The sequence below is a fragment of the Danio aesculapii genome, chromosome 5, assembly GCF_903798145.1.
Source record: "Danio aesculapii chromosome 5, fDanAes4.1, whole genome shotgun sequence".
NCBI lineage: Eukaryota > Metazoa > Chordata > Actinopteri > Cypriniformes > Danionidae > Danio > Danio aesculapii.
The window spans coordinates 51,078,069-51,089,435 of NC_079439.1; positions in this window are offsets into that span (position 1 = coordinate 51,078,069).

An 11,367-nucleotide genomic window follows, 5' to 3' on the forward strand; every position below is an offset into this window, starting at 1 on the left:
CGATCCCCTTCAGGAGTTGGTGGATTCATTGAAGAGAGTGCTACTACCATCTGCTCCACTTCCCGAAGCACCACCAGCAACGAGCACTTCTTCACCGTCCATCCACTCATCCAGTCCCATGGCTCGACCAGCGCCCTACTCTGGCGGGGCGGAGGAGTGCAATGGATTTCTCCTGCAATGTTCTCTGGTATTCACTATGCAACCCGAGTTATACCCTACAGATCGGTCCAAAATCGCTTTCATCATCTCCCTCCTCTCTGGGTCGGCTCTTCGGTGGGCTGAAACCATCTGGCAACAGTCTGGGCCGGTAACAAATTCCATTCAGTCATTCACAAAGTACTTCAAGGAGGTTTTTGGTCGCGCGGATGCTGAAGTAGCAGCTGGAGAACAGCTATACCATCTCAAACAGGGAGCCATGTCCACTCAGGATTATGCTCTCAGGTTCCGAACTCTGGCTGCTGCTAGCGGCTGGAATGAGCGATCTCTCCTCACAACCTACCGGTTCGGACTAGAGCCCAGCCTCCGGTTACAGCTGGCCGCCCTCGACGATACGATGGGATTGGAGAAGTTCATCCAACACTCTCTGCGCTGTTCCGATCGTCTGAGGGTCTACCAGCATGATCCTCCACCAATATCCCAAGCACTCCTCCGTTCGCCAGAGCCAGCCGTCCCTCCAGAACCAGAACCCATGATCATCGAATCTGGTAGACTCACGATCACCGAGCGACAGAGGAGGCTGACCCGGGGTCTGTGCATGTACTGTGGCGCCAAAGGACATGTCAGGCTGGACTGTCCCATTCGTCCAGCACGCTCTGTGGTGAGTTTGTTCAGTTCTCCTATTGAAAAGATGCATCCTCTCACCACTAATGTCCAGTTAACTACCCCTTCTGTCTCAGTTTCAGTCACAGCCCTCATCGACTCCGGGTCAGCAGGAAATTTCATCTCGCACGCCCTCTGTCGCAGACTCCAGCTTAACACAGAAGCCTCGACGCACGTCTATCAGATTCAGCCCATAACCAAAGATATCCATTGTCAGGCACGTATCCATCGAAAATGTGAACCCGTCAATCTCCAAGTAGGACTGCTCCACAAAGAGGAGATTCAATTTCTGGTTCTGGAGGGTGCATCGATGGATATCATCTTAGGGCGCCCGTGGCTGGTGAAGCACGATCCCATCCTCTCTTGGGGCACAGGAGAAATTAAGAGATGGGGAGAAGAATGCCGATCCAGCTGTTTTCCTGATCTACCCTTACAAATTCGAAGACCCCTTACCGTCTACGTCACGTCTGTCGAAAGTCCAGTCGAGAAAATATCCATTCAGATCCCGAAGATCTACTCCTCATACGAGGATGTGTTTTGCCCCAAGAGAGCTTCCCAGCTACCTCCACATCGGCCATGGGACTGCGCCATAGACCTGCTTCCAGATGCTCCTATGCCCAGAGGTAGGATCTACCCGTTGTCCCTTCCGGAGACCAAGGCAATGGAGGAGTACATCCATGAGGCTCTGAGTCAGGGGTATATCCGTCCATCCACGTCACCTGCTGCCTCAAGTTTCTTCTTCGTGGCTAAGAAGGATGGAGGGCTGCGGCCATGTATCGATTACAGAACCCTAAATCAAGGGACAGTCAAGTTCCGGTATCCCCTTCCTCTCGTCCCTGCGGCCCTGGAACAACTCAGATCCGCCAAAATTTTCACCAAGTTGGACCTCCGCAGCGCCTATAACCTGGTGAGAATACGTGAGGGGGACGAGTGGAAGACTGGGTTTGTGACCCCTACTGGACACTACGAGTACCTGGTCATGCCCTATGGTCTGGTTAACGCCCCCTCCGTATTCCAAAACTTCATCCACGAAGTCCTCCGGGAGTTCCTCCATCTCTTCGTCATTGTATACATAGATGATATCCTGATTTACTCCCGGAGTGAGGCCGAACATCGCCACCACGTTGCGGAGGTCCTGAAAACCCTCAGGAAACACCGCCTGTACCTCAAGGCTGAAAATGCTCCTTCCATTCACCATCTGTTCAGTTCTTGGGGTACATCATCGATCAAAGAGGGGTTCGTATGGACGAGGGGAAGGTCACTTCCGTCATCTCCTGGCCCGAACCAAAAACCATAAAGGAACTCCAACGTTTCCTAGGATTTGCTAATTTCTACCGACGTTTCATCCAGAATTACAGTCTCATCACCGCTCCGCTCACCAACCTGTTGAAAAATAAACCCAAAGCACTACCCTGGCCTCCCGAAGCCGCCGCAGCCTTCCAAAACCTAAAAGAATCCTTCACTCAAGCCCCACTGCTGACTCATCCTGATCCTGACTTGCCGTTTGTGGTCGAAGTGGATGCATCGACCACCGGAGTGGGAGCCATCCTGTCCCAGTACCACGGTACTCCTTCATTACTCCATCCATGTGCCTATTTCTCCCGGAAGCTCAGCCCGGCGGAAAGGAACTATGACATTGGGAATCGAGAACTTCTGGCCATCAAGCTCGCCCTGGAGGAGTGGCGACACTGGTTGGAGGGGGCCAAACATTCGTTCCAGGTGATCACAGATCATAAAAATCTCCAATACCTAAAAGATGCTAAAAGACTCTGTCCTCGTCAGGCCCGTTGGTCATTGTTCTTCTCCAGATTTCAGTTCTCTATCTCATATCGACCAGGTTCAAAGAATATCCGAGCAGACGCACTTTCCAGAATTCACGACCAGCATGAAATTATTGAGACACCGGCCAAGATCCTTCCCGATCAGATCACTATCTGTCCCATCCAATGGTCCGCTCCTACAGTAATCGCCACTCCAGAATCCAGAACTCCGCCGGGCTGTCCCCCCAATCGACGCTTCATCCCTGAAAACCAACGGGTAGATCTCATTCATTCCAGCCATACATCTCTGGGCACAGGACATCCTGGGGCCAACAACACCCTCTCGCTGCTATCCCAACGCTTTTGGTGGCCGAACATGGCGAGGGATGTGAGAAGATACGTCCAGGGCTGCAGAGAATGCGCTATGGCAAAGAGTCCTCGCCATCTACCTGCTGGTAAACTCCATCCCTTGCCCATCCCAAACCGCCCCTGGTCACACCTAGGAGTTGACTTCATGACAGACCTCCCATTGTCTGAAGGTAACACCTGCATTCTAGTCATCATAGATCGATTCTCTAAATTCTGTCGTTTGATTCCTTTGAAAGGTATACCCACAGCCCTAGAGACCGCCGAAAACCTGTTCAACCACGTCTTTCGAAATTTTGGGTTACCAGAAGATATAGTCTCGGATCGAGGACCCCAATTTATCTCCAGACTATGGAGAGCATTCTTCAGACTCCTAGGTGTGACCGTAAGCCTCTCGTCTGGCTATCACCCCCAAACCAACGGCCAGACAGAGAGGAAAATTCAGGAAGTGGGGCGGTTCCTCCGGACCTTCTGTCACGGTCACCAAAACTCCTGGAGCCAGTTTCTGGGCTGGGCGGAATACGCCCAGAATTCCCTGCGGCAACCTACCACCGGACTCACGCCATTCCAGTGCATCCTAGGGTTCCAACCTCCACTCTTCCCCTGGGATGGCGCACCATCTGATGTCCCCGCAGTGGATTACTGATTCCGGGAGAGCGAGAGAGTCTGGGACGATGCTCATCATCATCTCCAGAGGGCAGTACGCAGAACAAAGGAGGTATCGGATAAGAGGAGGATTCCAGGCCCCATCTATACTCCAGGACAAAAGGTCTGGCTCTCCACCAGAGATATCCGGTTGCGACTGCCCTCCCGAAAATTAAGTCCCAGATTTGTTGGTCCCTTCACCATTCTGGAACAGGTCAACCCCGTCACATACAAATTACAGTTACCACCACAGTACAGAATCCACCCCACATTCCACGTGTCCCTTCTAAAACCCTTTCACGATCCTCTGATTCCCTCCACAGAGCCTGGCCATGAAGAGGAACCTCCTCCCCCCCTGATGTTAGAAGAAGGGGCCATCTACCAAGTCAAGGACATCCTACGGTCCCGGCGTCGTGGTGGTCAGCTTGAATACCTCGTCGACTGGGAAGGATACGGTCCAGAAGAGAGGTCATGGGTCTCCAGATCCGATATACTAGATCCCGCACTTATGGAAGAGTTCCACTCCAATCACCCAGAATTTCCAGCACCTCGAGGACGAGGTAGACCACCACGACGTCGGAGGTTCAGGCCCTCAGGAGCGGGCCCTGGGGAGGGGGGGTAATGTCACGGATTGGCCAGGCTCTTCCACCAACATCACGCACCGAGCACCTTCACCTGAGTATTAACCACGCACAGCTGCACCCAATCACTCCCATTCACTATATAAGCACACACCTCACTTCACTCAGTGTCCGGTCTCGTTCCTACGAAGCGGACTCTGAGTGAACCACTTCCTAGGTTTCACTCCCCTACGATCTCAGCAATTATACTTAACTTTATTCTGTTTCCTTCTAGTCTGTCCAGTGTTCCCGGTGTCCTGTCAGCGTTGTGTGTCTCGTCAGTCTGTCTTCCCCGCAAGTCCTCTGGTGTGTGCATTCGGTCATCCTTCAGTGTTTGTCATCCCACCTGACAAAGAGGATTATCAGTTCCACTAAACTCCGTTCATCGCTCCATCAATATTCATTAATACTCTACTGTTGGAATAAACATTGTTTATACTCACTCCCCTTGTTTGTCCGTCTGCTTCCGTAACATGGATAGGGGGAGCTTATCAGTTTATTTAGTCATGCATGCTGGGACAAGCATTTCTGTCATGATTGATCACAATTAAGGTATGGGTTTCTTCTAGAAACTTCCACTTCTAAGAAAAGATATTGATGAAAAATTTCCACTAAAAAGAGTCCAAGCCACTAAACATCAGCTGACAGAATGAAAAATTTGGGTACAAGACTTATTATTTAATTACTGATAATGAAAGAAACGCTATTTATTATTTAAAAAACTGAAAAAATAACATTGCCTCGATGCTTATTAATACTTTATAAACACTGTCTTGTAAAGTCATGTGGTAAAAAACAAAATTTTTGTAGCAAAACCACCAAATGTTATAGACTGTATAATTTTCTGAACTGAACACTGACATTCAGACTTGATCTAAACACTGTTGTCCTTTAGAGCTGCTTTAGAGCATAGTCTAAATTAGCCTGAATTTAATACATGAATTACTTAATTATTTTTATGTTTATCCAATATAGGCTCATTTAAGATTTTCCAAGGTTATATATATGTAATTACTTAAGCTGAAAGGTTACTCCAGATGACGTGAATACTATTAGATATTTAAAACAAACAAAGAATGACTTTAATGTTTGTAAAATTATCCTGAAACCAACGGCTGTTTTACGCCTAACTAAATTAATCCAAAGCTTTTTGGATAAAAATTTTCCACTAACTACTATACTATACAAAGTCAGAATTATTAGCCCTCCTGAATTATTAGCCCCTCTGTTTATTTTTTATCCAATTTCTTTTTAACGGAAAGAACAAAAAAAAAACTATTTTTTCTAAACAATAACTAATTTCTAATAACTGATTTATTTTAGCTTTGCCATGATGACAGTAGATTTTATTATCTAGATATTTTTCCAGATACTAGTATTCAGCTTAAAGTGATATTAAAAAGCCTAACTAGGTTAATTAGGTAAGTTATAATTAGGCAAATCATTGTATAATGATGGTTTGTTCTGTGGAGGCTAATAATGGTGAAAATAAAACTGCTTTAATCCTAGCTAAAATAAGACAAATAAGACTTTCTCCAAAAGAATAAAAACATTATAAGAAATAATGTGAAATATTCCCTGCTCTGTTAAACATAATTTGGGAAATATTTGAAAAAGGTGAATAGGGAGGGTAGAGGAGGGTGAATAATTTTGACTTCAACTGTATATAAAAATTTATAATATTTTTTATCACTTGCCCAGAGCACTTAAATACAGAATTTTCAAAAGGGGGTGATCAAATAATAGATGTGTTTAATATGTTGGAAAGGACACCATTTCCCAGGCAATTGTTTGACCTCTTATTCACAACTCACACATAATCAAGGCTTTGGTTCATGTTTTTTTTAACTACTTTAAAAAGTATACACAATCAAAGAGAAAAATAAATGGAACTCTAAACCTCAAATGTGTAGATGATGTCAACAAGATAATATTTGGACAGAGTTATTCAGACACTTAATCCAAATATTATAAAAGCAAACCCATTTTAAATTGAAATTATTGTTTACCAAATTACATTGGACAGCCCAACCTTACCACCAATCTAGAATAACATTTAATTTGAGGTGCTTGCAAAGGCATGTATATGCTATGGCTGCTTTTCATACTTTAAAACCTGTTCTTTATTGCATAGGAATCATTCAGCTTTTTAAAAAGTGTGTCAATGTAGTCTACTTACATGTCTTACTTGGAGCTTGATAAAATGAATAAAGTAAATTGAATGAAGGACCCTGGGCAAAAACTTTGGGCTTGATTTTTGCTGTCTGTATAGTCTCATATAGATAGCTGCACCTTGACCAAATATATATATATATATATATATATATATATATATATATATATATATATATATATATATATATATATATATATATATATATATATAGTATTATATGTTATATAAAGTTTTCCTGGCACCAGTGTGTGATTTGGTCAACTAAGGAGTACAATTATTGTAATTTTTATTTTGTTGGACATAACAAAAACTGACGAGTAAATAATCATTACTCTATTATAATCATTACTTTAACTGCATGACTGGGCGGTTGACACTTGACATACTTTTTTTGCCTTTACATGATTTTACTTTTCCTTTAAACTCTTGATAATTACAAACATTTTTAAAAAGTTAACTTTGTCACACGTTGTATTTATTTTTAATGTTATATTTATATATAATATATATATAATTGAAGTCAGAATTGTTAGCCCCCCTGTTTATTTTTTTCCCCAATTTCTGTTTAACGGAGAGAAGATTTTTTTCAACACATTTCTAAACATAATCATTTTAATAACTCTTTTAAAAAACTGACCTATTTGATCTTTGTCATGATGGCAGTAAGTAGTATTTTACTAGATATTTTCAAAACACTTCTATACAGCTTATAGTGACATTTAAAGGCTTAACTAGGCAGGTTAGGGTAATTGGGCAAGTTATTGTATAACGATAATATTTTCTGTAGACTAGCGAAAAAAACATAGCTTAAAGGGGCTAATAATTTTGACTTTAAAATGTTTTTTTTTTTATTAAGAACTGTTTTTATTCTAGCTGAAATAAAACAAACAAGACTTTCTCCAGAAGAAAAAATATTATAGGAAACACTGTGAAAAATTCCTGAATCTGTTCCAACATCATTTGGGAAATATTGGAAAAAGAAAAAAAATTCAAAGAGGGGCTAATAATTCTGACTTCAACATATATATATATATATATATATATATATATATATATATATATATATATATATATATATATATATATATATATATATATATATATATATATATTATATTATACTACACTTCGACTATATATGTATATATATATTTAAGTAACAGAAAGTTCATAAAAGGAGCTCACAGAACCTTCAAGATTTGAAGACTGTTAAAAAAAAATGGTTCTCCATTCAAGAGGCATCCTGAAGCTGTCAAGGAAAAAGGCTTTCCTACAAAATTTTAAATAAATCCCAGCAGTTCAAATCATTATTTAAAATGCAATATATTATTGTTTATTTGTCTTCCATCCTCTTGTTGTTTATTTATTTGTCTTCCAAATTGTCCTCTTGTTATAAAAACTGTTGGGTTGTTAAATACATTTTTGAGCCAAATCTCAAAACTCTCCTACACTGTCAGAAAACAGGGCACCGTTGGGGTCCATTTGTGAACACTTGGTACAAATGGTGAAGTTGTACCCTCAATGGTTCATAGTAGCACCATATGGTTCTCATATGTACCCTTTAAGGGTTAAAAAGGTACAAATATGTTTCCAAATGTCAAAGGGTCCATGTTTGGACCATTTAGGGCCCAAAGACAAGTACAATCACTTGTGTAAAAAGAGCAACAAGTCAACGTGTATGAAATGGTCATTCATATAAAAAATAATAATTGCATTATTATGTGGTTGGTTATTTGGTAGAAATGCACAAAAATCTGTACATTAACAATTAAATGATTTAATTAAATTAAACATGGCCTTATAATTATTATAAAAATATGAACATTAATCACCATAAATGTGAAGTGAAATGGGTTAATTATTAAACGTAAAAAATAATACTGCCAAAATAATACACCAGAGAACTCAAGCATTCAGCTCTTAGAAATTACAAAAGAAAATCGTAAAATGATTAATACATCAAGCCGTATTTTACAAGTGGCTATTTTGGCCAATGGCAATCAATTTTCCATCCATTTATTTCTAAAAACATAGAAACTAAATACATTTTGTCACTGAAAATGATGTCCTCTGCTGTGACACTATAGGCTATTTTTAAATCAGCAGTTCCACTGAAAACATTAATTAGTTGGAAGATTACATTCAAGATCATGTGACTGAAGCCCCATGTGAAGCCTGTGATGTGCACCTGTTATGTTTCTTACCAACTTAAATTATTTGGATCCACTATAAAACTGTCAAGTTTTGTTGTTCTGTGATGTGACATTCCTATTTATTGAAAATCCAAATCCGAGTCTGACAGGCCATGGAGGGAAAATATTATTTATAATTTCATATAAAATAAATATCACTATATGAAAAGGAGTGTCCGACAATGAAGATAAATCACTCTCATGCTATTTGTATATTTGTTTATATAAAACTGTGTTTATGTCTAAACATCAGACTTCAAACTACATAAATATAAAATACATTCCTTCTAAAACGGTGTTTAAAAACATTTTACTATTTGTCAACTACCAAAATAATATTGGTCTGTCATCTTACAAAGGCCTTGCCTGTTCCTTGAACAGTTTGTTCAAATGGTCCAAATTCAGTTAAGAAGCAGAGCACAGCAGTGGGGAAAAAGAAAGTAATGGATGAAGAAAAACTTAATTACTACACGTTCAAGCCCTGCCTGCATCTTTCCCCCCTCTTTTCCTCCTTTCCTTTTCCATGTTGGCACTTAGAGACGCAGCTCTTGCCAAATACAGCTATGTGTGTGAAAGCATGAATGGTCACACTCTGTGCAGTCTTGCCATGCACTTAATATAGTTGTTCTCCCCAAAAGCAACTCATTTCCTCTGGCAAGCTCTAGTGTGCTTTGCCTTTCTGTTCCCTCCACATGCACGCTGAACGCAGAGTGACTCGGTGATGTCATTACTGCTCCACCCTGCGTCCCTTTGCTTGCATTTCTGGCGGTAGAAACCGGTTTTACTGCAATCTTATATAATTCTGTGGTCACATCATTCAAGAATGGAGGAAAGGGCTGACCGGAGCACGAACTAATGATGGCATAGCATTCAAACGCCTTTTAATACATTGTGATTTTACTAAAAATTAACTCCCATCAGTCAAATGAAAATTAAAGTTGCAGAATGTGATGTGAGAACGTATCTATGTAATTATTTTCTTTATAATAAAAAATACATTGCACCTCATGCATGCCTCGAGTACTTTTCAGATTGACACGTGGCTCTCTTGAGAGGTTTTGAATCCGCGTTTTGAATCTGAAGAATAATAAGAACCATACTGCCATCTTGAGATAGTATTTTGCAAATGATTATATAAGCCCATGGAAACGGCAAGAATGAACAAAAACTACAATACTATCACTAAAGTTCAAATATTAATCTACTGCCAGTTTTGGTATAAAGGCTAAATGGACCAGCATTAAAGTCAGCGAGAAACCCAAGGTGATACCCAAGGTAGGGCCTGCGGGCCAAAGTTGGCCCATGGTAACCTTCAATTTGGCCATCCCTCTGAGAATAGAGGAAGAATGATGGGAATGGTTTTGAGTGTCAATTCTTGTAACCCTTTGTTTGTTTTATTGTTAAAAGCTAACTGAAATGTTTCAATTAAATGGCATAAATTAATCAGATTTTGTTTTATGTATATACTGCTACCAGTGGTGTAAAGTAACAAATTACAAATACTCAAACTACAGTATTTGAGTAGTTTTTCTTAGGAATTGTAATTTACTAAGTAGTTTTAAAAATGTGTACTTTTACTTTCCCTTGAGTACATTTTTAGTGCCGTATCGGAACTTTTACTCTACTACTTTCTTTCAACCTGCAGTCACTACTTTATTTTTTTTCTTGTCTATGAGGATTAATCAGACCTGTGATTCCTGTCTAATCATATTGCACATAGAAGGTAAATCGTCTTATAATTACCTACCTGAAGACATGGGCGATTTATAATTGCAGCAAACTGTTGGGAAGCATTGAAGAAAGTCCAAGAAGATGTCTAAAATCTTTACATGCCATGATCCAGAGACTGTTTAGATGCATGTCACTGAGGAGAAAATTACGACTGTTTACTGTATGATGACCGAAATGGCCTTAAACACCCAGCAGGCACAATACGTCAACATAATGCCAGATTGACATTGTACCCCAAAATCGTGGGGACATTACATTTTGTTTGGAAATGAAAATCGGGTTTACATCCAAACCCAACGTCCGGCCGATGTCGATGTCCAACGTTCAATCTGGAATCAACCAAATATCAACGTCTAATGATGTTACAGCTTGACGTTGTGTGGACGTTACCACTATGACATCTGTCAGATGTTGGATTTTGGTTGCCACACCTGACGAATAAATGTCAGTATTTGACATCAATCTGACGTTGGTCACTTTCCAACACAACCTAAAATCAACCAAATATCAAAGTCATTTCATGGCTAGAGATTGAATTTTGGTCACCTGACATCACAACTTAAATGTAACCTAATATTAACGTCTTATGACATTGTGTGCTGGGCTATAACTAAATGCACTACAGAATGTTACGTTTACACACAACCACAAATTACATGTAAATGCATTAGCTTAATAGATTACAGCATAATACGCACTACTCACTACTCTTGAGTACTTTTATTAGTACTAAGCTCCGCCCTAACATTTTTAAGTCTGTAAAGTGCACTGACAGATTTTCGTGTTGTGGCAAACTCTTTGCTTCAAGTCATACATACAGTAGTATGGCAGTAGCTTTGTCAACAATTGCAAACATTAAGGCTATATCATTCAATTAACCTTTTCTGCCATGTACATTATGGAGATATATGAGCATGCAGGGCAGCAGAAATGGAAAGGTCGATGCACTTTACACAGTATCTCTGATGTCATACAGAAACTTAGCTGGTACTAAACCAATAAAGCACATGATTCACCCTGTGGAAATGAAAATAAATGTGATCAAATGCAATGTTATG